At 43.9% G+C, this 24,678-nt stretch overlaps 1 protein-coding gene across 2 annotated transcripts in view; it reads right to left on the reverse strand.

The window, feature by feature from the left end:
- Positions 1 to 24,678, reverse strand: part of TMEM108 (transmembrane protein 108) — a 150,883-nt gene that overhangs the window by 57,343 nt on the left and 68,862 nt on the right. The gene's annotated exons all lie outside the window — the stretch shown is intronic.

Here is a 24,678-nt window from a genome sequence, read left to right on the forward strand (position 1 = left end):
GCTAAAGAAGATCCAAAACAATTCCAATACCAGACGTTTCAGTGCAAACAGGGTGGATTTTCTGTGTTAATACAACCCCCACATCCCAATCAATTAGTTGTGTATCCCATGACTGCAGAGAGATTACAGAAACATCAAACTTAAACCAGGATTTTTACTGAGAGCTATCTCCATTTTGCTGCACAGCTTCACTCCCAATCCATATGGAAGAGCTGAGGTTATGTTGCTCGCACTGTCCTTCAATTTTGGAATGAATTTGATATATTGAGCAATTTATATCTTATTAGAGCAACACAAGCTTGAAATCTCCCTGACCCATATGTAAATTCTCATTCTTTAAAATATGCAAGAATTATACATATATATTTGGATAGATAAATGTAATCCTTTCCCCTGCTTCTGTATTCAGGTCTGTTAAAGTCTGTAGATAAATCTCCAGCTAAAAATGAAATGACTTTACCAGCTGTCCACAGCAGGGACAGTCTATAGCTCGTCTATTATCTCATCTGGTCTCACCAGCTAAATCTAGTGAATTCTGAGATGACAGACCTCTAAAAAATGGTAGGGTTTGGGTACTGCTGACAGTTGTATCTATTATTTGTTGGGTGGCACGTTTCCTTCTCTGTCAATGCAGAGCATGATCTTTAAATGCTGCTACGGATGCTATTTTTCTTAGATGAAAGAGAAGGCAGGAGAATAAATCTCATTTGCAAGGGTGAGCCGGGATTTTCTTCCCATTTCCATCATTGGTAATAATGAACAATGGATCTTTGTTTGAAGATCAGGATTTTTTTCATTTTATATCTTCTTGTGCTTTAAGGCCTTCCACATAAAGGTACTGCTGTGACAGGCAACTGAATTTCTGGAGCTGCTGCATTGTTCCAAAGGCAGGGAAAACTGTTGGATGCACATCAGCTATTAGGTGGATATCAGATTTTTGAGAAGATAGGGAGATCAAAGCAAGAAATCTCCTTGTTCTTCCCTGTAATTCAGGGTGAAATATTTACCATAATATAGAACTTCCAACATGAACATACACCCAGCGAGTATGTATAAGAAGATCAGTCTGTAGACACTTCCTGTGCACAAAATGTACTGAATGTCAGGGAAAGCATTCACCTTTCACAAACTAATGTGACTCAGGTTTTTCCCCTCCTTAATGCTATTTAAGTTGGACCATTCAGCAGTGCCCATATATACTGAGCTGATGAAATCAAAACGATGCACACACATCACCACAGTCTGGACTCACTACATGAGTTTCTGGGCTCTTTGGAGTCAGTGTATGGAGCTCCAGCTGCCCCAGCACAGGGTTCTCTTGGGGCAGCAGACCATGCTGCTTTTACTTTATGTTGTTTAGCACCACAATATCATTTTTAACATATAGAGTAGCACCTGTACTGTTTCACATGAGATGCTGTCTGCATTAGGCAGGGCCAGTCAAGCAGGTCTTGGCAATACAATGGCAATTGGTCCCAGTGAGCTATCTTGGGTACCATTGTCTTCCTCCCATCGATGCTAATGGCCGAGCAGTGCTGGAGTAAAACAGAAACCCCCATCCCAGGTTGCTCCCCTGCCTAGCAAGAGCTTAGCTGGACCTGGGATGCAAAGGCTGCCCACTGGGCAGGGAAGCACTGCCAGGGAAGCTGTCTGCATCTGGCCTTGGCACAAAGCCACGACAGCTCCTTTCAAAGCCATAGTCCCATTAATGAACCAAACCTGTGCTGCTGCCCTCCACCTCTCTGGTGGTAACAGCACTTTGACCTGCAGAGAAGGAGTAGTGCTCAGCAGGACAGCACTTCAAGGGCAACCATGTCTCCTGCCAATGCCTGCCCTCAGGGGCAAGATGTCTATCGCAGAACCTGTGCTTAGCTCACGACAGGGCAGTAATTCAGCAGAGTTAGGAAGGCATGGCTGTCTGCATGCACACAGGTCCAGAAGAAACCTTCCAGCTCATCCCGTTGAAGGACAGGAACAATTTAATCCACAGTGACAGCTGATATGGATGAGAATTTCAAGAGAGCACTTGAGACCCAGGAGCAGCAGCAATCCATCCGAAAGCTCTCTGGCACATCTGTTGGAGCACTGGTGATTTGACTGCAGAGCTGCTATCTGCCCACCAGCACATGGAAACCTCAGCCCTGTCCTTCTCATGAAAGGGAAATCAGTCCTGGCCATTGGAAAGGCCTTTCCCCATTCCCACCATGGCTCACAGAATCTGTTCCTCTTGACATTATAAAACGGGAGCAATCACAAGCGGCGTGAGAAGCAAAGAAACGCGATGCCTTGGTGTAAATGGTGCCAGAGTTAACCCCACACACCCACCCTCGGTAGACCCACCAGCCTGCAGGGCATGCAATTTAAAACCGCCAGGAATCAAAGATCCCTTCTTGTTAGAAAAGAAGCAGAAACTGAACATTTGGGGGGGGAGGGGTCAGGGAAAAGAACTCCACTACCTTGGCACTGACTCTCATTTAACCTGCAGCCAAAGCTGCCAAGCCCTTGTAATTACAAGTACCCAAATTATACTGCAGGTATTGATCCTCTCTGGTGTGGAACAAGAGCGATGTGTTGACCCCACTATTCCTCTTCACAGAACAGCTGGGGTTTGACAACAACAGAGAATCGATGTCTGGGTAAGCTGCTCGGTGTTTTTTTCCCTCCAGTGATAATTCAATGTAGCAGCCATAAAGCAGAAGTTCATTCTTTGCCTGATTGTAGTTGGGTTTTCAGAGACTTGCTGCCCCACTGTGTCAGAAAATAGCCCTGTCTAAAATGGTCAGAGCACTGTATTCCAAACACCCATTTCCCCCACCCCCCCCCACCCCGCATCAGTCTTGAGTGGGCCTCATTGTTAGGAGTCTCTTTAGGATGTTTCAACTGAAAAATGCTATTTCGATTCCAGTTGCCATGGGACAGCCAGTCTCTTCAGGTGGAAAGAAGAGCTGGCATTACATTGAGGAAAAAACAGCCCATCAATGGATTCTTTCTTTATAATATTCCAAAGCTTGATTCTGCCACGTTTACACAAATCGCCTGGCTGATTTCAATGGGAATGCTCTGCTGGATGAAGGGAGGGAGAGCTGCTACAAAAGAAACAAATAGTAAATAATAATTAAATAAGAAAAGCTCTAAGAGTATTGAGGTTTCAAACTGAGGCTCACATCCTGCGATCGGCTTTGGGCATACCTCAACTGGGCTCTGTGCAGAGCAGCTCGATTGACTGTTGTCTTATACTGGAACTAACTGCTTTGCTATCTGTGCAGAGGGGTATGTCCACCATGATCTCCTGTTCCCTTGCCTAATCCCAGAATGAATTTCTTAAGACATTCACTAAGAGGGGAGGTGAAGGTACGTGGATGAGGATACACACTTCCTATTTCTCACTGTAGAACTAGCACCTGGTGCCCTGCTCTCGGTTGGCCTGTACAGGGACACCACAGCAGTTTTGGCAGACACACACATGGCACGTTAGGAAGCAATGAATCAGTGAGTGGGATTTTGCAGTCAGAGAATTAAGAGCGCAAGGAAAGAAAATAACCCAATTCTGCTGAATATATGGCTCAGAGAGGATGGAAAGAGCCATCGGAATGCCTCGGTTTTAAAGTCACAACTTGGCTTCATGCCTGCCTGAGATTTGATTTCAAATTGCCACTGCTTCTAGTACAGAGAAACAGAAAAACAAACAAACAAAAACCCCTTCTAAATGTGACCAGCACAATGCATAAGCAGCAGTTCCAGCTCTGGAAGTGATATGAATCAGAACAAAGCTGTGTTCACTCTGAATACTAATGCTGACAAATTCAACACCATCGTTTTAAGATCTTCATCATCTTAGCAGCAGGAAGAAGTGCAACATGCTTTTTGCTGGCAGTAGGTAGTATTATTATATATATGAAGCAATATGTTAATCTGTTATTACTTAAGATTCCCCAAGCTACTTCCAGCTTTGTGTAAAGAAGGAATGAAAGGGGAGGTTCACTCCTCATCAGGTTTTTAATCAATATCAAGTATCAAAAGTCCCCAAAGATGTTCTCTATTTACTATATATTAGATACTATATCTAGTATATATCTACATATATTATATCTAGATGTATCTAGACACTAAATATGTATCTTCTTTCTCTGGACAATTTCTGTACACACTAGGATATCTGACCATCCACATCTGCACGTGATCAATGCACCAGGAGTGGAAGATATGTGTCAATGTGAAATACATGGAGCTCAATACCAAACCCAAAGGTATATGGATGAGAAGAAAAAAAGAAATGACAGGAGAAAATACGGGGGCTTTTCCATGTAGTTCTAGCCCTGTGTTATATTTAGGTTTCATGTTCTGCATGATCATGGGGTATAGGGAGAGAAAAGAACAGACCTTAAATTGTTATTCCTTAGGAACTTTAAACTCCAAGGTGTGATTAAAGAGAGGAGTGTGTAAGGGCTGGAAAATGTGATGTGGGAACATCTGGAGACAATTGGCAGTGTAAAAATAGATTGTTTCTCCTAATATTTTTTCCCAGTGTCTGTGATTCTGTGCTAAGAAGCAGCTTTATAAAATCAGCTTTTAATAGCAGGGTATCAAATTAATGAGTATGATCATGCTTGGCCATGTGGCACCTAATAGTTCCTAAGCATAAGGTTAGAAGAAGCATCCCTTCTCTCACAGTTACAGTACCTGATCATCCCTGCTACAGCTGAACATCTTACACTCACATACTCCTGATGCGCCGAGCACATCTGGAGACGCCGCAGCCAGAGCAGAACATCTCTCCTCAGCTGATAAGCCACCCCGTTTCTCTCAGTCTCTCTCCCCATACATGCTAGGTCTTCATCACGCCTGTATCTTCATGCACATATGGCACAAAACCCCAAGTGTAGGGTTTTATACAAGTGATCCTGAAAGACCAGCATGAAAGCTTGTCTAGCTGGTACCTGCAAACCAATAGGAAGTAGAGGAATGGGGCAGGCCTGAGTCTGTCTCACAGAGGATGCTGTGCTCAGAAAAGTCAACTGCTGTTTGCTGCCTATGGCAGGGGGTTGGAACTGGATGATCTTCAGGTCCTTTCCAACCCAAACCAGTCTGGGATTCTATGATTCTATGACGTCTTTCAAGGTGAAATGGGAGATTTAACTGAGGAAGTTGGGGTGGAGGCAGTTACTCAGAACAGCTCAGCCCTGCTCTGCCATGCTTAAGCCAAGACATCCCTGCTGGCTGTGCATCACTTGGCATGGTAATGCCAGCAGCAAGCATCAGTGAGCTAAGCAGCAAATGCAAGAGTCAAAGAGAATCCACACAATGAGAACAAAAACACATGAGAGAGAAAAAAACTCTGTCAATGCCCCCTCTCCATAATACAGTAAGCACCCCAAAAATAGCCAAAAAACCCAATGAAACCAAAGTGGATTTGAATCTGAGATGCTTAATAGGATGAAAATTGTAAAGTGGAGCAATCTCATCTCTCACAGGGGCAGTGAGGAAAGATGTGCACAGGAGCATTTCAGTTTGTACCTGCTGAATACTCTGGAATTAGATTTTATATTGCGTTATGTTATGCTATGCTATGCTACACTATGCTATGTTACGTTACATTATATATTTAATTACATATTACATTACATTCTATTACTTATATTGTATCTGTCTCACAGAAGAGCAGGGGCAAAGGTTTCATTGTGCACTAAAAAGGGAATAAATACATGTACTTCATTGTCCTTTGGGCAAGCAACAGTGTCCTACTATGTGCTCAACAGGCACTATCATTCCACTGTAGTTCATCCACATCCGTGATAAGTACAAAGCCTTCCTTTCTGAACAGAAACTACGTGTTGCTTTTCTCCCTCCTAAAGCCAGAGTGATTATGTGGAATCAGCAGGGGACTTTTGCCTCCCCAGAAGATAAGCTCCCTATGTGAGCAGAGTGCTAATCACTTACAGAGCAGCTATCTGCAGGACTTGGTACTGAGGGAAGTAAAAATCAAGCTGTTTACTCTTTGCTGCTCATTTCTTTTTCCAATCCCGAAGACCGGAGAGCTAAACCATCACCAGATCATTTCCCCTAGTTCAGAAAGCTGGACTGGTTGATAAAATGATTGAAGAACTTGCACTAAAGCATTGGGCAGGACCTCAAGCGTTGAACTGGGATCTACCAGATGTCCCTGCCATTTTGTGTAAGCCAATTCCTACATAATTTCTGTTTTCCAAGGGTAAAATAATGCTTTTGCTCATCACCCCTCTGTTCAGCTGTCGAATGCCTTAGGACTCAGGGTGTTACTGCACATGTGTGTGTACAGGGATTGAAAAATGACCCCTTCTCCTGCTTGAATGCACCGGGACTCTTCTCATCACTAGAAATAATAAAAGTAGAGGTTTTCTCAACTTTTGGGCCCTTGTTTCTGGCACTTGAGGATGGGCAGCACAACCCTGACAATGCTGTGCCTGAGAGGAACTATTCTGATTGCAGTGACTTCACCCTATTCATCATAAACAGCCCTATTTATCCAGTAGCTCCTGAAAGGTGAGAGACTGAGGGTTGGATCTGTTCATCAGTGAGAGGAAGAAGCTTCCTGAAGTTAAGGTTTCCTTATATGATTCCATTACCGTGGGCAAACTGTTGATGTGGAGACTGTAGGGCTCCCCAGCAGTCCATGGGCTCTGTTATACCACAGATTAGCCTTCTCACTATGCCCTGACTGTACAACCACTTTGCTGTATCCAGCCTTTTAGCTTCTTGCTGGCTGAAGTCATAAAAGAGCTGGAGCTCTTCCTATAAAACACTCAGTTCTTTCAGCTATGGAAGAAGAAAGCCAAGAGCTGCAAAAAAAAAGCCTGGATTCATTTTCTTTCCATTTTACAAACTGTTCTGAGTAGAGATTAATGTCTGCTCATGATCCGGCATTACTTCATCCGAGAAGGAACGAGAACTACCGAGCCATCACTCAGAGAAATGGAAGCCATCTCAACCAGCTCATCACTCTCTTGCTTTGATCAAGTCACCATCTGAGCAAAGTCCAGTCAAGGCAAAAAAATGTTTTGAGGAAAGCTTCAAATCTGGGGTGAATGCTCACCAAAAACGTTCAACAAACAGGAATTACCCAAAGTCCAACCCCCCTACCACACCTAAACCCCAGCTTCCAGCTCAGGTGCACTAAAAGCCCCCAGTTATGGGATGCACTGGAGATGCCACTCCAGCTCTGCTCTGCCACCAGCTCACTGAGGATATTCAAGTACGTTGTAAGTTTCTTCCCTGCATATATTGAGCTTCCCACTCACAAAACAGGCAAAGAAACTAATAATGCATCTGGTTACACTACCCATTTTTACCTACAACAAGTGTTTCTAGTACACCACGCATAGAAGTCATTAAGGGTCATTTCTGATCTTACTAATGAGGTACAAGCTGTTGGGTTTATCTGCACAAAACACCAGGAGAGCCTCAAAAGAAGAAATAATGCACAACATTAGTCTTCATAATTGTTCATAACTGCATCCGCGTCCGAATGGCCAAAGATGCAATGCACAACAGAGAGGTTGGGTTGGGCTGGTTTTCTTTTTGCTCTGCTGAGAGAAACACATTGTGCCATGCAAAAGGAACTCACAAGATGCCAGTCTTACTTACTGCTATTCAGAGCCATGCTGTGGGGCCAAAGGTCCATAAAATCATATGGCTGGACATTATAGTGCCTGCCATCTGCTCCTCCTGCACCTACAGAGAAGTCAACCAGAGGCATCCATCTGTCACTCATCCAACTTTCCTCCTTGGGTTGCACCACTCATATAGCTGCAAAATTGGATCATTCAGGGGGATCATTTCCCTATGAAGCATCCTGCCCCTGCCAGATGTCTGATACTGGTCTCTCACATGACAGCCAACCAACTTAGATAGCTCCTTACTATCTAGGACTACTGTAAACAGGCAAAATCTAAAGCAAATGTAGCAAGGAAGGAATATGAAAAATAATAAAATCATTAATTTTATCAGTTTCCTCATTGGAAGAGGCTTGGAGGGGCCTCAAACACATTTAACACCAGTATAAACCCAAAGAAGATCTGCTGAATGGATTTATTTCTCCTCAAAATTACATTGTCAAAGCAACCAAGAAGAGAATGTGGAGCTGATGGCACCAGCGCTGCTCTGACCATGCCTAAATGACTGTACTAGCAAAAGAAAGAAGCTGCAAAGGAACAGAACATAAATTAAGAGCTACGTGAGGGATTTCAGTGTGAGTATTCATGCAAGTAGCTGCATGTGGAAAAGGACTTGCACAGACCTTCCACACATGCTCCTGTGAGACTACACTGATGTGGAAAACAGGAGGAACATCCTTAAGAAGATGCTTTAAGACATATCTATGAGCTGTAAGTTTTGCAAGTAAATGTTCTGCTAAATCAGTGGGTTTGCAGTAGAGTATCACTATTTTACTAACTGCAGTAAACTGTGAATAAAAGATAAGCAAGTCCTAACTTGAATTAAAACCTGCTTTTTCTTCACTGTTTGTCTTCACTTCTCTGAATGTAACCAACTAATCCAGGAGTGGGTTTTTGCATTGCAGGTATGTCCTAAACTTATAATTATGTCTAACAGAAGAATAAAACAACAAGCTCATGGACACTGTAGCTTACTGAATATATTCACTCACAACAGGACACTAGAAAATGATTCTGTTTGGCATAAAAAATACCAGTCACAGCACATCAGCTGCTTAACTACTTAAAAGCTTTTACAGACATCATGGGCAAGAAGCATCCCCAGCAAAGATATTAAATGGAACCTAAATTTTACTACTATTACCAGGTTTTAATATATTTAAATTAACTGCTATTTACTAGGACCCATCACTCTGCTGTCAAAACAGGAATGAACACTGTGAGTGAACGTAGTCACTGTGCTCTTTAACTCACCGCACTGCAGCCTTCCAATATCTGAAGGGGGCTACAAGGATGCTGGAGAGGGAACTCTTCATCAGGGACTGTAGTGATAGGACAAGGGGTGATGGGTTCAAACTGAAACAGGGGGAGTTCAGGTTAGATCTAAGGCAGAAGTTCTTCCCTGTGAGGATGCTGAGGCGCTGGCACAGGGTGCCCAGAGAAGCTGTGGCTGCCCCATCCCTGGCAGTGTTCAAGGCCAGGTTGAACAGGTCTTCGAGCAACCCGGTCTGGTGCGAGGTGTCCCTGCCCATGGCAGGGGGTTGGAACTGGATGATCTTAAGGTCCTTTCCAACCCAAACCCTTCTGTGATTCTATGATTCTATATATTGTATGCACTGTACACATCCAAGCTAATACAAAAGGTTTGAAGAATGAACAGTGTTTTCAACAATCCGAACCCTGACAGTAGGGCACAAGAAAGCCAGTCACAGCTTACATAAGTAATTAGTTTATATCTGTCATTCTTGCCTGTACCCTCTCCATATTTTACTAATATAAGACATAAATACATAATATAGAAAGTACATATAAAATAGTGTAACTTATTTTAGAGGAGTGATAATGAACTAATCATGCACTTACATTGAGCTAATCATGCACTGATTTCTGTGCACTGCCAATCTGATTCAGTGAATTAAAGAAATTTGGTGTGACTCTGCACTTACACTACTAGAGTGTGATCTTTAAACCCTGTAGAAGCATTATGAATAAACTACTTTTACTTGTTCCTTATGGCAATGAAACAATTTGGTATCAAGCAGCTCACATACTGAAATATGAAAGCTCAGACTGAAACCTGGAAATGTTACTCAGAGCACTGGGTATGCCAGGATTTCCCTTCAGTGACATCCTTCTTGTAACACAGTCAAGGCAGCATGTTTCATGCTGCTCCATTCTCCTTCACTTGTGTGAAATACCTCCTAAACAGCACTACAAAACAGTCCTCATTCCCACTGCTTCCACATTCCCATTATACACAGAATCAACCAAGTTGGAAAAGACCTTTAAGATCATCAAGCCCAACCATTACCCCAGCACTGCCAAGACCACCACTAACCCATGGCACTGAGGGACTTCTTGCTTTATTCACTGCCCTGCACTTGCACTTGCCTCTTTACCAAAGCATGCAAAAGGTTGCTGTGTCAGTTATAATAACAGCTTTTAGAGAAGAGAAGTTCTGGGCTATTTCTTTTCTTCCCCAAACACTCTGGATCTTCTCTTGAGCCCGACCTTCCATTCACTCATTCAGGCTAAGCCTTTGATTTAGAGACTGCCAGCACAGGAAATGGACAGACATTGGGGTGTTTTGAGGGAAGCAGCCTGGGTAGCCACAACTCTACCTAAACTTTGCAGCATTCTCCTCAGGGTCCGATTAATTCTCATTCAAATGCTACAAAATAAAGCTAAAGGAAAGAAAACTGCAGGTGTTCCATCACTGCCAGCAGTGGTGTAGAGTGTTGCTATCCCAACATACATTAAAAACAGCCTCGGGGTGCTTTTAGCACATGGACTAAGAACTAAGCAAACCTCCTTTTAAAAAAGAGAACCATTAATCCCTTCCCTCACAAATCCCCTCCACAAAAACTGGCTGTGGAGAGAAGTCATCACAAATATAACTCAGTTCAAAGCTGAATAAATAGCCAGAAGGCTTCTGGCAGGAATACTATAGAAGTACAGCAGTCAGACAGACATTTCCAAGGTCTCTCCTTTACATCATCTCCAACCTGTGCCACGGAGCACTCATTTGGGGTGAAGACTAGTCATTCCTTCTACAGTTTAGCCCCTGCCTCTCTGCAAAGGCTGTAACTTCAGTGTCTCCACACGAGTCACCTGGGAAGGTCTGCAGTATTTTTGTCAGTGTATCACTGCAATATATCTTCTCCATGAGATTACAACAGCAGGGTGTAAAGCTCACTCACAGATATCCATCGCCTTTATGTCTGTAGAGCACTTAAAAATCAGGCTCCCGGTTCTTGCTGGGGTCTGTAGAGGCTTTTGGGCTGTAAATAGGAATGCTGAAATGCCACTGCCCTCACCAGAATGTAGTACAACCACAAACTCACTGATGACTCTTTCCATGTTGTGCTCCTTGCTGATGCGGATGGGCATGTCTTGAATGAGTTACGGGCAAAGCTATGCATCTCCCCTTCTCCTGGTGAACAATCCTACCACATTCCTATGACAACCAAGGTCCTCTACAAATGAAAACAGATCTGGAGAAGGAGAAGAAACCACAAGATTGATGGAATTCATATGCAACCTTGCCCTATATGTAGTACCTTAACAATATATAGTGCCTGATGACTGCACCATAGGGAAGCAGATGTGTTTAACGCGTGTATGGCACACAGGCTGAACTCCTCTTATGCTGAACGCTGGACAAATGGATTGAGTAATGGAATCAAAATAAATGAATATTGTAAAACACTGAAATGTGTGGCAAATTCAGCAAGCTATGAGCTACCTGGCTCCCCTTGGATCCTTACTGCTCCCAAAGTCTTACAGCTTAATACAAGTGACAAAGCCCCACACCTGCCATGGAAATACATCCTCAGTAGCGGCCAGAAGCACTATGAATGGTATCAGTGAACCTCTAATGCACCTACTGATTATATATATGAAAATGACAAAAGCAGTGCTTATGTCTGGTGATTTATATCTTCATTAAAATCCTTGTCCTTCAGACTAAACCCTGCAATTCACTGAAATTAACAGGGTCTTGAAATTGGAATATGCATTACAAATGAATGCATTTTTGATCTTGTATAATGACAAGTATAATGCTATTGGCATCCTACACTTGCTGCATAAAAAATACTGCCTGCTGCACTAATAGAGATTGGCTTACTCAGAAAAGCAAACCTAAGAATGTAAATCTCTAAAGCTCATTTACCCGAGGATTCCACAACATTCTGCCAGAACTCAGTCCAGAACTACCAGGTTTGAGTTTTCCAGACCTGAGAAGCTCTCAGTTCACTGTCTTGTGCATTATAGGGCTGTCACAGTGAAACCACTGCAGCTCATAACTTCATAAAGGGAACATTTTCTCCCTGCCAAATTCATGACTGTTTCCTACTCTTGCACAGATGCACTGTATTCAACGTGTTTTGCTCTGAAAAAGCAGCCACAGATGACTAGCCTCACAGAACAGCTTCATTTTCATTCTTACTACAGCTTTGACGTGCAGGGAATCGCAGTGATCAGAAAACAGTCTTCCCCACCTTGCTGGGTGAGCACCCCTTGCCTGCTCCGCTCTTCCCCTGCTTTGGTGGGAGTTTCTGAAAGGATGCCAACAGGGCAGCTCTGGCTGTAAAGGCGCTTCTTTTGGTACCTCATCTCTGGCTGTAGATGCTGAGCAACGAAATACATGGAACCGTGGGGCTGGGCAGGAGTTAAACATCAGCAGGGCCAGCTTGTGGCTCAAGAGCAGGAGGTGGATGGGTGAAGAACTGCTTGGCACTGAGAAGCAGAAGGAAGAACCCACCCTCACTCACCCCATGACTGAGAAACCCACATGTGCTGCACAATCTTTCTTAGCACGTTTGTCTCGTTAGCCCTGACTGTAAACAAAATGCTCTTGGTTCTCCCCTTCTACCAAGTCTTTTTGCTCTCCCCTTAGCACAAGAGCTGATGGATGCAGCAGAAAAGCAGAGTGCAGAACGTGACATAATGCCTCCCTCCCATGGCCTTTTTCAGCTTGCTTTTCTCCTGTCTTTCCTACAAAGCACACCGCAGGATGGAAGCTTCCAACAGGAGGAGACAGCACCACAGGCAAAAACCAGAACAGGAGATTTCCCCCCCTTGGCTTTTTTCAGAAGCCTCTATTCAAGAGGTTTGCACTTGTGGTTGCCAGGGACTCCCGACTGCAGGAATGTGCTCCACTGAGCATCAGGATGAATTGTCATTTCTCAAAGTGTTTTTGTTAATGTTTCCCCCAAATTCATGTGTTTCAATAGCAAAAGATTCACTGTGAGTTTTAGAGTGATGTTCCAAAGCCAGGAACACGAAGGATGTTGAAACTATGCAAAACTGTACTGCTTTTCAAAGTAACATTAATAATACGCTTGTAGGTATTGAGACCTGTTCTGTACTGGTTGAGACAGGGTAGGGGAATAACGGGTTCACAATCACTGTGGCTAAATGTCATGTACTTTATAGTAATAAACACTCTAGACTTTGAAGAAACACCTCTGTAAGCTCATGCCCTACTTTAAAAATCACCTGTAGATACTACTTCGATGACTTAAGTACCAAGGGAAGCCAAGTGCTTGGTCTGAGTTTCATTCCCTTGTGAATGTTGCTGCTCAGAACTGATGCATCCTCTGCAGCTGATCACAAGCTCAGCAACATACCACTCCTGTCAATACAGTCACTGAACAGAAACAGAAACTCTTGTCCCAGGCAGTGACCATACGCCTCCAGTCCCAAAAGAGGGACACACAATATGCAGTTTGGCAACAGAATCATAGAATAGTTAGGGTTGGAAAGGACCTTAAGATCATCCAGTTCCAACCCTCCTGTGATCTTTTGCCTCCATGGATAAAAAGCTTGATTCCTTTCAATCCACAGCGCAAGAAGCTTTACGCTTATCCAAGCCATGCTGAAAAGCATCACTTCAGCTAGACCTAAAAATGGAAGTGCTGAAGACTGAGATTTCCCAGCCTCCCACAAGCCACGAGACAGTGAGTAAGAGGGACACTCGTAGCTCTTCTGGATTGTCTGAAAAGCAGAACACAGCTTGCACATTAAAATCGGACAGTAACATCTCTGTACTCCACAACTCTCCCATTTGTAATTCAGTATATTAAGGTAGGTGCTGGTAACATCATAATCAAACGCCACCTGATTTCCAAATGAGCATTTGGATTCATTGACTCATTCTGATTCATCTCCCACCCATTGACATTTTGACAGCAGGCACCTGAGGGTGCAGAGAACATTCCCTGTAGGGGACTCATCCCTTTGAGGATTAAATGTAGCATTATTCAAGCAGGAAATTCAATTTTAAAAGACAAGTACAAGAAAAACAGATTTCCTTTTTTTTTTTTTCATTCATTCTTCACACTTTCTGTAATAATCTGAAAATGCCTAAAAATAAAAGCAGAAGGATGGCACGACCAATGCCTGTTAATAGAAAAATAATTGGCTTAAATGAGGCACACATTCATATGCACAAAAAATAAATGGCCCAACAATTCTTTGGAGAGTTTCAATATTTGTAGCCATATGGTATTTCCTATTAACTGTTATAATTACTAAAAGCCAAATGTATGCTCGGCACTGTACAACACATCTAAATACTGTCAACCCCTAGTCCAAAATGCGTACAGTTCAAAACATAAGCCATGTAGCAACAAGAGATACTGAGAAATGCATGAATCTATGAAATGCAGCAACAAGAGCCCAAGATCCCCCCCATACCGGGAGGCAGACAGGGACTTACTCTTGCAGCTGCATCAGGAGCAGCCCTCCTCTGAGAATGACAAAACGAGCTCTAAGCTTTCTGTCCTCCACAGAGTGAGCAAAGAAGCTGCAAGAATCATAGAATCATGTTTTGAAGCTTGATATGCAGTGTCTCTGCAGCATATTTTGGGCCTTTGGCAATTTATGCTAATGGAATGTAACCCTCAAGCTGTTCTTTCTGCGATGGGGCTCCTCTGGAGCACGGCCAGACTAGAGCCCAGAGAAGCACAAGCTGCTATGCTGAACCATGCCATGTAGCTCTGGGTCACCACAGAGCCTACAAACCAGGGGAATGATGCTGGAAACTCTGATGCACCAGTGAAAACCACTGTGGGAAAGATGCTGCTCTGGGAGGAGTGAAGCACCTTGAACTAGACGTCCTGGTTTCGGCTTGGTGTTATGGCATCCCCACAGCTCTCCCTGCTGCCAGGTTCACTGCCTGTACAGCCTTACATTGAAAGAGTCGTGGAATGAATTGCACTTAAACAGGGGAAATTTAAGCTGGATATAAGGAAGACATTCCTTATTGTGAGGGTGGTGAGGCGCTGGCAAAGGCTGCCCAAGCATGTTGTGAATGATCCATCCCTGGCAGTGCTCAAGGCCAGGTTGGATGGGGCTTGAAGCAACCTGCTCTAGTGGAAGGTGTCCCTGCCCATGGCAGGGGGTTGGAACTGGATGAGGTTTAAGGTCCCTTCCAAGCCAAACCATTCTGTGACTCTCTGACTCTCCTGCCTATTCTACATGAGCACTGACATGCACAGGAGGGAGCACTGGCCTTCTCAGGGCTGCAAAGAACCACATGAAGTCACCAAGTGGCATCATCACCTTCTGCAAGAAAGGCCAGTGAAGACAGATGCCTTGTAATTGGGAGACACTTAATACCCGGAGCTTACAGACATGCTCCAGACCATAATGATCCAGACCAAGACAGTTTTCTCAGCATTGCCTTTGATTTCTGAAACAGACTTGACACAAGAGTTAGTCAAGTCTATATACACTGCACACTCACCCCAGGATTTCTCCGGCTCTGTAAGCTACAAGGTGAGATGACCTTCCTTTTTCCTGTAGAAGCCCTTCCTTGGATGATCTATTCTAAGCAGTCACTGTCTTATGCTGTCTCCACTCCATCTCAGAGGCCAGAGGATTTATATCAGATTCCTTGTCAATCACACAGATGCTTTGCAGTGATTTTGTAAACTAATGGCCCCGGTCACAAATGTCCCAAGGGCCAGGAAAGATGCACTCCAAAATACATAGCTGAGGCCAGCATCCTGTTACTTTATCTTGTAGATGATCTCTCTCCTAAGGGAATGCTCTGCTTAGAAAAGAGCTGCTAGTGACCATTCCTATTAAGCCATAGAAACTACCCCCTCCTTTTCTACTCGTAGGAATCAGACTTGGAGCATCCCCATTCCCTAAGCACCTCTTGCTCTTTCTCTGGTGCAGGATTCATCCTCAATATCTTTCAGGGCACCTCTGTGCAGCACAGACTGTAATGTGATTAACTTTATGCTTCACAACCTCAGCATTAAGAAGTAGGTCCCGTGGCAGGGATTTAACATGAGGCTCTCAGGCATGCATATGGCCTTGATGAGAAAACCAGCTCTTCCTTCCTGAAAAGGCAGAACAAACCGGCTTTGAACTAGGTGAAATGGCCAGTTGCTCTAAGGGAACAGCACTGCCAAACCCCAGCACTACTGAAGTGAAAGACATAAAATGGGTCCATTCTACCTCCAAGACAAGGCCAAAAGACCACAGGGTTTAAACCCACTTTCTTTCTCTCCCTGTGCTTTAAGGCTCTGAATTAACTCTTTCTCTACTACAAGAGTTGCAAGCACACTGTTGTCCATTTATCAGGTGCTCTCATTGTTATCTTCACTTTCTTCTCTTTGATATCATAATTGTGGTGCTTCTATGTTAATCATTAACACCCTCAGCAATGAGAAGCTCTGATACCACAATGAATTTGTAGCCTCTAAAGGAGTCAGTGATACCTAACATTTTAGAAGGTCCTGCAATGTCATCGTTCCTCTTCCCATAAGATGCTAACTTCAGGAAGCAGTCTGTTTTTCAAATGCATAAAGAATTAGCAACTTCATGTTGAAGCACTGAGAGCCCCTTGTTCCCTTTCTAACAATAAGGAAGCTCCATGAATTAAAGACCCCAATGAGACAGAGTCTGTTGTATGGACTGAACATTTCCATGTAGGCAGTATTTAAGCTTTCTATGCAGAGCATGCTTTATTCTGTCACAGAATACACGTGTGCTTCCACTGATGATGGCAGTGGCTTGAAAGATATCTATATGCACCAGCAGTACAGAGTGAGAACAGTATAGCGAATACAGAGTACGCACCCATTTGATCAGCATAAGTGTTTTAAATAGGTACATGAAATACACCCACAGATTGTAACTATACCTGCAATAAGAAATGAATAGACCTGCTTTATTAAGAAGCATATCCAAGTTATCTCTCCCTCCCCTTGCATTGCTTCATTCCTGATGATCCCTTCCCTGACAGGATAAAAGAAAGGTTTCTTTTCCTTACTCTTCTCTTAGCAGCTGGAATCTGTTATAACAGAATTAGGAAGCAACATATTATGAAAGGAACACTGACCATGGCAGTGTGAACACACAAGAGCTGCTCTTTGTGAACCGAATGCATAGTGCATAGAGTAAATAGGGTGCATAGAAAGGACAGAATGCATCTCCTAGTGCACGAGACAGATCAGCTCATCAGCTATAACATTTTACATTGGAGGCTTAGATTAATTGCATAATTTCACTGGAACCCAAATGAATTAATGAGTGTCTGCACAATACGGTGACTTCATCAAGTGCTGCCTAAGAAGCATTTGTTACCACTCCTAGGAACTATGGATGTGCACTTGGTTCAGTGACCCATCCTTTTTTTTCTCTTTCTGAGTAACTCAGTCTCAGTAAGCACTGATTTTTGCTTTACAGTTGATGACTAACAGATTTATGTTCTGCACAGTATCACATAGTTTTGAAACAAAGTCTGCTCTCCTTACATTAGAAGAAAAGGCATCAGGTTTTCCAAAGTATCTTGGCACTCCCTATCACAGAGACATACCTAGTGCAATTCTTAAAGGCACCTGCAGCAGTTTCCCACTTAGCCACCATGCAGATAGCAGCATAACCTACTTAGGTACTTAGGAAAACTCACTGAGTACCCAACCAAGTAACCTGGCCCGAGATCCTTGTCCCTGCATTTGACAGGAGCCTGCTCTTGAGTGAAAAGAGTAGCTCAAGAACCACGTCATTGTCACAGTATAGGAGAAAAACTCAGTGATGGGAAGGCTGGTGGGGTTACGCTGCACTGTCCCTACGAAGCCTGGAGCAGTGGGTTCCTCCCAGGCACTCATGGTGCACATAATAACTGACACACCAGTCAGCATGGGGACCCCAACAAAACAGGCCTTGGGGCTGTGGCTCCCTGACTTCCCTAGCTGAAGACATGTGATGAGCTATAAAATTCCTCATTTCCAGAACTGGTTTTGAACCCAAAAGAGGAGTGGTTTTAAGTTACTACAGCAGGGGGAGAGTATTCTTTCTACCAAGGTCACTTTTCATACATCTTTTGTGGGATATAACAATAATCTTCCTTTCATCCAAGAATAATGGGAGGGAACAAATTATGTGAAATGAGACCATGGGCTTTTCCCAGACCTTGGGATTACATCCTGCCCTTCAGATTTCAGGCAGTAGAGAATATACACAGTTTAAACCAATAATAACAAATAATACAAAAACAGTACATTCATACCAATTACGCATAGGCCTTGATTTGTCAAGGAAGTTTTGCAGATGCCTATCTTCGAAATGAAGACCAGCCGGATGCGCCGCTTTGAGAAGTAATGGCTTCATTCCAAAGGCTAACTTAGATGATATTTCACAGCAAGATTTATCTGCAGGGGGAGTTTTGAACACCTTCACTGAGTTAAATGTGCTCAAATCTTGGCATACACTCAAGTTCTTTGGAGAACCTGAACTGGAGAGGCCGTCTATATCTTTGCTACTTCGCGATGGGACAGGGACAACACCCATCGTATGCTTGGATGAGACTTTGCTTTAGATGTATTTCATCCAAACTGCTTCCACAGCCTGCAATGAGCCTGGTGTTATTTCTCCTGAATTATTTACACAGCCTGCAGTGAGCTACAAAGGACACACACGCGAGTGCTTGAAGCTGCCACAACCTCCACAGTTAGCTCTTCCTCCCTCATTAACAACGGGATATAGAGTGCCAAGGGGTGGGTGCAGGGAGAAGAGTTTGAAGGCTTTGCAAACGGTCAAAGACATTTAACAGATAAAACTTCCAGCACCTAAACATGGGGATAGAAATATTTCTCTGCTACTGACCCAAGTGCTGTGTGTTCCTGTGCACGGCAGTTCACACATGGGGCAACATCAGTAACAATGTATATTAAGTATCTAACAGCCATTTTCGTGTGTTTCTCACAGGAATGCAGTCACAGGCACTGGGTAATTCATGGACATTAGGCACCAGCATGTGTGCTGGCAGGAACATCTTACAGAATCATAGAATCACAGAATGGTTTGGGTTAGAAAGGACCTTAAGATCACCCAGCTCCAATCCTCACACTAGACCAGGTTGCTCCAAGCCCCTGTGTCCAACCTGGCCTTGAACACTGCCAGGGATGGGGCAGCCACAGCTTCTCTGGGCACCCTGTGCCAGTGCCTCAGCACCCTCACAGGGAAGAACTTCTGCCTTAGATCTAACCTGAACTTGCCCTGTTTCAGTTTGAACCCATCACCCCTTGTCCTGTCGCTACAGTCCCTGATGAAGAGTCCCTCTCCAGCATCCTTGTAGCCCCCTTCAGACACTGGAAGCTGCTCTGAGGTCTCCACACAGCTTCTCTTCTCCAGGCTGAACAGCCCCAATGTTCTCAGCCTGTCTCCATACAGGAGGTGCTCCAGCCCCTGAGCATCCCCGTGGCCTCCTCTGGACTTGCTCCAACAGCTCCATGTCCTTCTGGTGCTGAGGACACCAGAGCTGCACACAGTGCTGCAAGTGGGGTCTCATGAGAGCAGAGCAGAGGGGCAGGATCACCTCCTTTGACCTGCTGTGCACACTTAGTCTGAATTACTTTGAAGTAATTCTTCCTTCAAATTACTGGAACACAGCCCAAGAGCGATTCAAGCCTATGGCTAGTGGCTGCTGTAGGAGCAGTCTGCCTGGTGCTAAGAGCTCTATTTACACATTTAACTGCTTTTGCTGGATTAGGGCTTCATCAGAACATTGCCCGAAACATATCAATGTCTCATAAGCACAACCAGCAAGAAAAGAAGGCTTTGGGGAAGGAGATATTCTTGTTTTACAATGCAATGTATCAAAGCAAGGTGGGGACATGAAAACTGGGAATAAACCCCCAATCCTACTAAAGTCAATGGGAGTTCTGCCACTGAACTCAATAGGACTGAGATTTCATGGTTGCTAGGCTCCTGTCCGCACATCAGCAACAGTTCTTCCTCCACTTGACACTGAGTCTCAAAGACACACATGAAATTGCACAATCTGCTACGTCCTTGTTCTTGAAGTTTCATTTCTATTGGAGATGGATGAATAGACTTTTGAAAGAGAAAATAGGGAAGAGTCAAATTTGCACTCCTGCCTATTCACTCTCCCTCTGAAACCTCTCTTCTCAAGGCCTGAGGCAAACAATACTGAATCTAAAACAGAAGATTAGACAGACACATTGTCATACAGTGGGGACTGCTTCAGGTCCAAACCACAAATAATTCAGCACGGAAGACGGAAATAATATTGTGGATTCATTTCTGACCTCTCCAATTATTGTTTTATCAAGACAGAAAGGAATTTCAAAACCAAATCCTTGCAGCATTTTCCAAGTTGGGTAAACATCCATATCTCTATGCACTTATTTAAGATCTCCTGGGTTTCCAGCATAAGGGTCATGGACATAATGTCCCACAGCTGGTGTGTGGATGGCTGATGAACAAAAGCACTGGGAAGTCATCTATGTTATCGCTTACTCTGAAAAATCTAGAGGGTTCTTGTGCAAATAGTACCAGTCTAAGCATAAAATTGAAGGTACTTAATGCCAAGAATATAATCAGATGATCAAATGATATGTGCAAAGGCACAAATTGCTTGCCAGTAGAAAGAGCTAATATAATAATCACTGTCTATTGGCTTTTTATCCCAAATTCAGTGTCAAGGACTTACCCGATGACCTGAAATTCCACATCTTCCTGTGCTTCAGCAAATCTACGAGGCAGTGGAGAAGTATTCACAACATCTAGTTGTTTGGGGGGCTTACTATGTCCTAAATTTGTATCTTCTCTTGGCAGAACAGAGTGGACCATCCCCTCCCCAGTAACCTGTATCTCAAACTCTTCAATGAGTTTGTGAAATGCAACTGAACTATAATGTCTTTAAAGGCAAGAATGTTCACGGAACCAGCAAACCTACACTGAACACTGCAACCTGTTCATGGGAACAATCTCAGGCTCAGAATCACAAGAGCCATCCGCTTCCCACAGTTGTGCTCAGCCAGGCAGCAAGCAGGAACCTGCTGTTTTGTGTGTGTGTGCAGCTGAGATCTCACTAAAGGGCACATCAAAGACAGTGGAGCCTATACCTGATCAAAAAACACGTATCAGGTTTAGTTTCTTTATCAAGTGCATCGCTTTGCCTGTAAAGCTCTCTTTCAAAAGGTCTGTTTTCCAGGAAGGGATCACAAAATAGGAGGCTGCAGTTTCTCTCAAGAAGGCAAAGGTTTTGCTGACAAACTGAAGCAAGAGCCTTTAATTGAATTCTGGGGAAAGCAAGCATTGATGGACTGCTTGCTGCGAGCTGCCCGATGGGCAGCCTGTTACCAAGCCACGTGACTCTCCAACACAAATGCTCCAGCCCAGTGAGTATCCCAAAAAGCTTTCTATGTGAAACATACCCAGAGGCTGTTTACCTGCCCAATTTCATAGCAAATCAGATGGAATCTGTTGCTGGATAACCGCTCCCTGCTGCTCTCTCTGCTCAAGCTAACACCTACCAGCCTAACAGAGCACAACACAAATGCTGTCTCCTTTTCTCCCTGGGAGGCCTCGTGAATGACAGGAGCAGACTCTGCTGATCTCTATCAAGTGATCCCCAGTACCTTTAAGCATATGTCAGCTCTCTGTTTCTACCGCAGGGATTAATTATATATGGCTTGTGGAAGCTGAGAGCCCTCTGACAAAGCAAGCAGGCTCATTTGCGCTAAGGACACAGTACCTAGTGGTCACAGGATCAGAAGGTGCGATGGAGCTTTTGAAATCATCTAGATGACCTTTGTCTCACTGAGAGATGGGGTTTTTCCACTCAGTGCTTCAGGGGCACACTGAAATCCTCCTGACTAGCCTGCTCTAGCATTTCAGTGTCCTAACCTGCTAATACATTTTTGCCTGATGTCTAACGTCAAGCTACCTGCTCTATAAATGCATTTCTTCATGTCTTATCTACTGCTATGGACACAGAACAGGTTATTCTTCCTCTGGCAGTAGTCTTTTTGTACTGTTAGCTTGCCTCTCCACTATGGCTACACATGAGCCATGTATAATTGTACAAAAGAGCCATCAGTGCATACTATCTTATTAATACCATGTAATTATCCACAGACGGTACTTGGCAATATAAACAGCAGTTGGTGGGTGCGGGTTCCTGTTAGAGGCCATAGGCATTAGCAGATAACGCTGCTCAGCACCTTTCAGAAGGCACTGAGAATTGGGTCTTCTCTAAAAGAGGAATTTTGTCAACTTCTCAAACGCTCATGAAAAGAATGATGAGCTCCCGGACTCTCTTCAGACCCGAATGGAGCGCTGGCTTGTCCTAACCTTTGTGCAGGGTGAGCTCCCTGAAGAGACAATCAAAAGTTAAACCCGAGGAAGGTGAGCTGCCTCCAGAGCAGGGGACACAAGATGTGTGCCAGCCTGCATCACAAGGCACAGCCACACACCGCCGGTTTCACTCAGCTTGCTGCAGAGTGGTGCAAGCCTGTACATAGGAGACTCTTTCTATTGGTAGCACTGGGCATTGTGCCAGAGCTTGGAGATGAGAGAGTGCTGCTTGGGAACACCTAAGTGATAATGGCATGAAGAAACACTCAGCCTGGCATTTACTTCCAAATGCTTTAGTGCGAGGTGTCCCTGCTCACGGCAGGGGGACTGGAACTGGATGATCTTAAGGTCTTTTCCAACCCTAACTATTCTATGATTCTATGCTCTGGTGACAGGTCCTCAGACAGACACTAGTGCTGTAAGTAAACACAAAATAAAAGCCCTTCAATTCTTCAGGAAAAATAAATGTGTGAAGAAGAAAGCCTCGTATACAGCTTGTGTGCCAAGGGCTTCACCAGTTACCACATTCCCCCTTAGTTTATATGCAACTTGGAAGCCCTCAGTGAACAGCGCATGCCTGGTAAATTATAACGTTCATGTTTTCTTACAGAGAATGCAGACATATTGTGGCTCATGCTGGAGGGCTCAAATCATCACATTAGGTCTTTATAAAAGATGGAGATCGCTCAGCCTCATGGGAAAGGCATTTGCATCTTCATCATTGCGGAGGCAACAAACTTCATCCATAAAGATGCGCCTAGAACAAATGGCAGCAAATTGTGGACACATGTTTTGCTTTAATTGGTCCTCATCGACTCAATCTAGCCACTGACTTCAAAGGGTCTGAGAGATTTCAGATGAAATAGTCTCTTTGAAGATACAGTTTGAAAGCACTGCTTCTTTACAGTTAAATCATGTGTTTAATCGCTTATTCATAAATTATGAATAGACAAGAGGTAAAATAGCATCACCCAGAGCCCCTGTCCCAAACGTAGCACTGCAGTTTTTACAAAGTCTACCTCTTTACAACTGGGATCAGATTCAAGCCAGATACAGCCATATTCAAAAGAGCAGCTGCTGCTAGTGCCATTTTCACACATACTATTCTTGATCAGCATAAATGGGTGGAATATGCTCTTTTTGGAAAGCACAGCAGAAGAATATGGATGGCAACAGACTGATTACATAACTCAGCTAGAATTCACACACAAAACGAACAAAATATGTATGCCACATTTACAATCTTACTTAGGTATGGCCCTGACTTTTAAAGGTACAGTTAACAAACCTCACCAGTCTGTATATCAGGCAAGTATCTACTTAAGTCTTCTCTTGTAGCCCCAAAGCCAAGCAACCCTTGTAAGTGTGAGTGTCCCACTGGCAGGCACTGCACAGACACAGCTAAACACAGCCCAAGTGAAGAGGTGGAAATGAATACCAGATGAGTGCAGCCACTCCTGGCCCAGGGACTGAACCAAGACGTGTCAAGCCCCGTAACGACACACCAGGTTAGAGATGAAACTGCTTCTTCCTACATTTCTTAGCCCCAGGCACACTCACACAAGCACAGAGTTTTGTCTCTCCAGATGATTGCTGTTGCTACAAAACCCACCAACCCTTTTATTCAAGCCACCCTCATCTTCGAGTCGTGTACAAGAGTACACACATAGGGCACTTCTCTATAGCCCTAAGCCTCAAGTGATCACTCACAACACAGCAGACAAGATGAAAAGGCTGCCCCATCAGAAAGGCAGCACCGCGGACCCCTTTATTGCAGCAGCAGATGAGGAAGGTGAGCACATGCAGGACACTGGTGAATCAGCCTGAAGAAGAACACCCTCTCCTGATACTTCCTCTCTGAAGGCTTGGGTGATTTCTTCTCTGTATAGTCACAGCAATTTTCCCTCTTTTGTGCAAATGAAACAAGTAAGACCATGCTGCGGGCCGGTCTTACAGCATGAAGTACAGTTACAGGAAGCACATTAAAGTCATTTCCTCTTCCTTGGTTTCAGAATGCACGCTCTGGAGACTGTTTTTAGCACTGTGGTGAAACTGGGGGAAAGGTGAGCTTAAGTAATACACCTAGAGGGCATCTAAAAGAAAACTGATTTAATAGAAATTAAGTAACTTGGTGGATCTTGCCATAGGCTTCTTACAAACCAGCCAAGTGAGAAAAAATCATTCCAGATGCCCAAAATATCTCTTCCATAGCTTTAGCTGTTGCATGTGTTAATGATAACTACACTTCATACACAGCTTTGCTGCACTTGGAAATAAAGCAGTTTGTTTATCTGTCGGTAAAAACAATATGTTCCGAATCCATCTTTGCAAATCACATCATGGAGTTCACAAGATTGTTTCTTCTTCACGCTGCATATATGTGTGTGTGTATAATTTGCTTAAT

The sequence above is a fragment of the Pezoporus wallicus genome, unplaced genomic scaffold (genome assembly GCF_028554395.1).
Source record: "Pezoporus wallicus isolate ANWC-B61680 ecotype Strahan unplaced genomic scaffold, APGP_CSIRO_Pwel_v1 scaffold_11491, whole genome shotgun sequence".
Classification (NCBI taxonomy): domain Eukaryota; kingdom Metazoa; phylum Chordata; class Aves; order Psittaciformes; family Psittacidae; genus Pezoporus; species Pezoporus wallicus.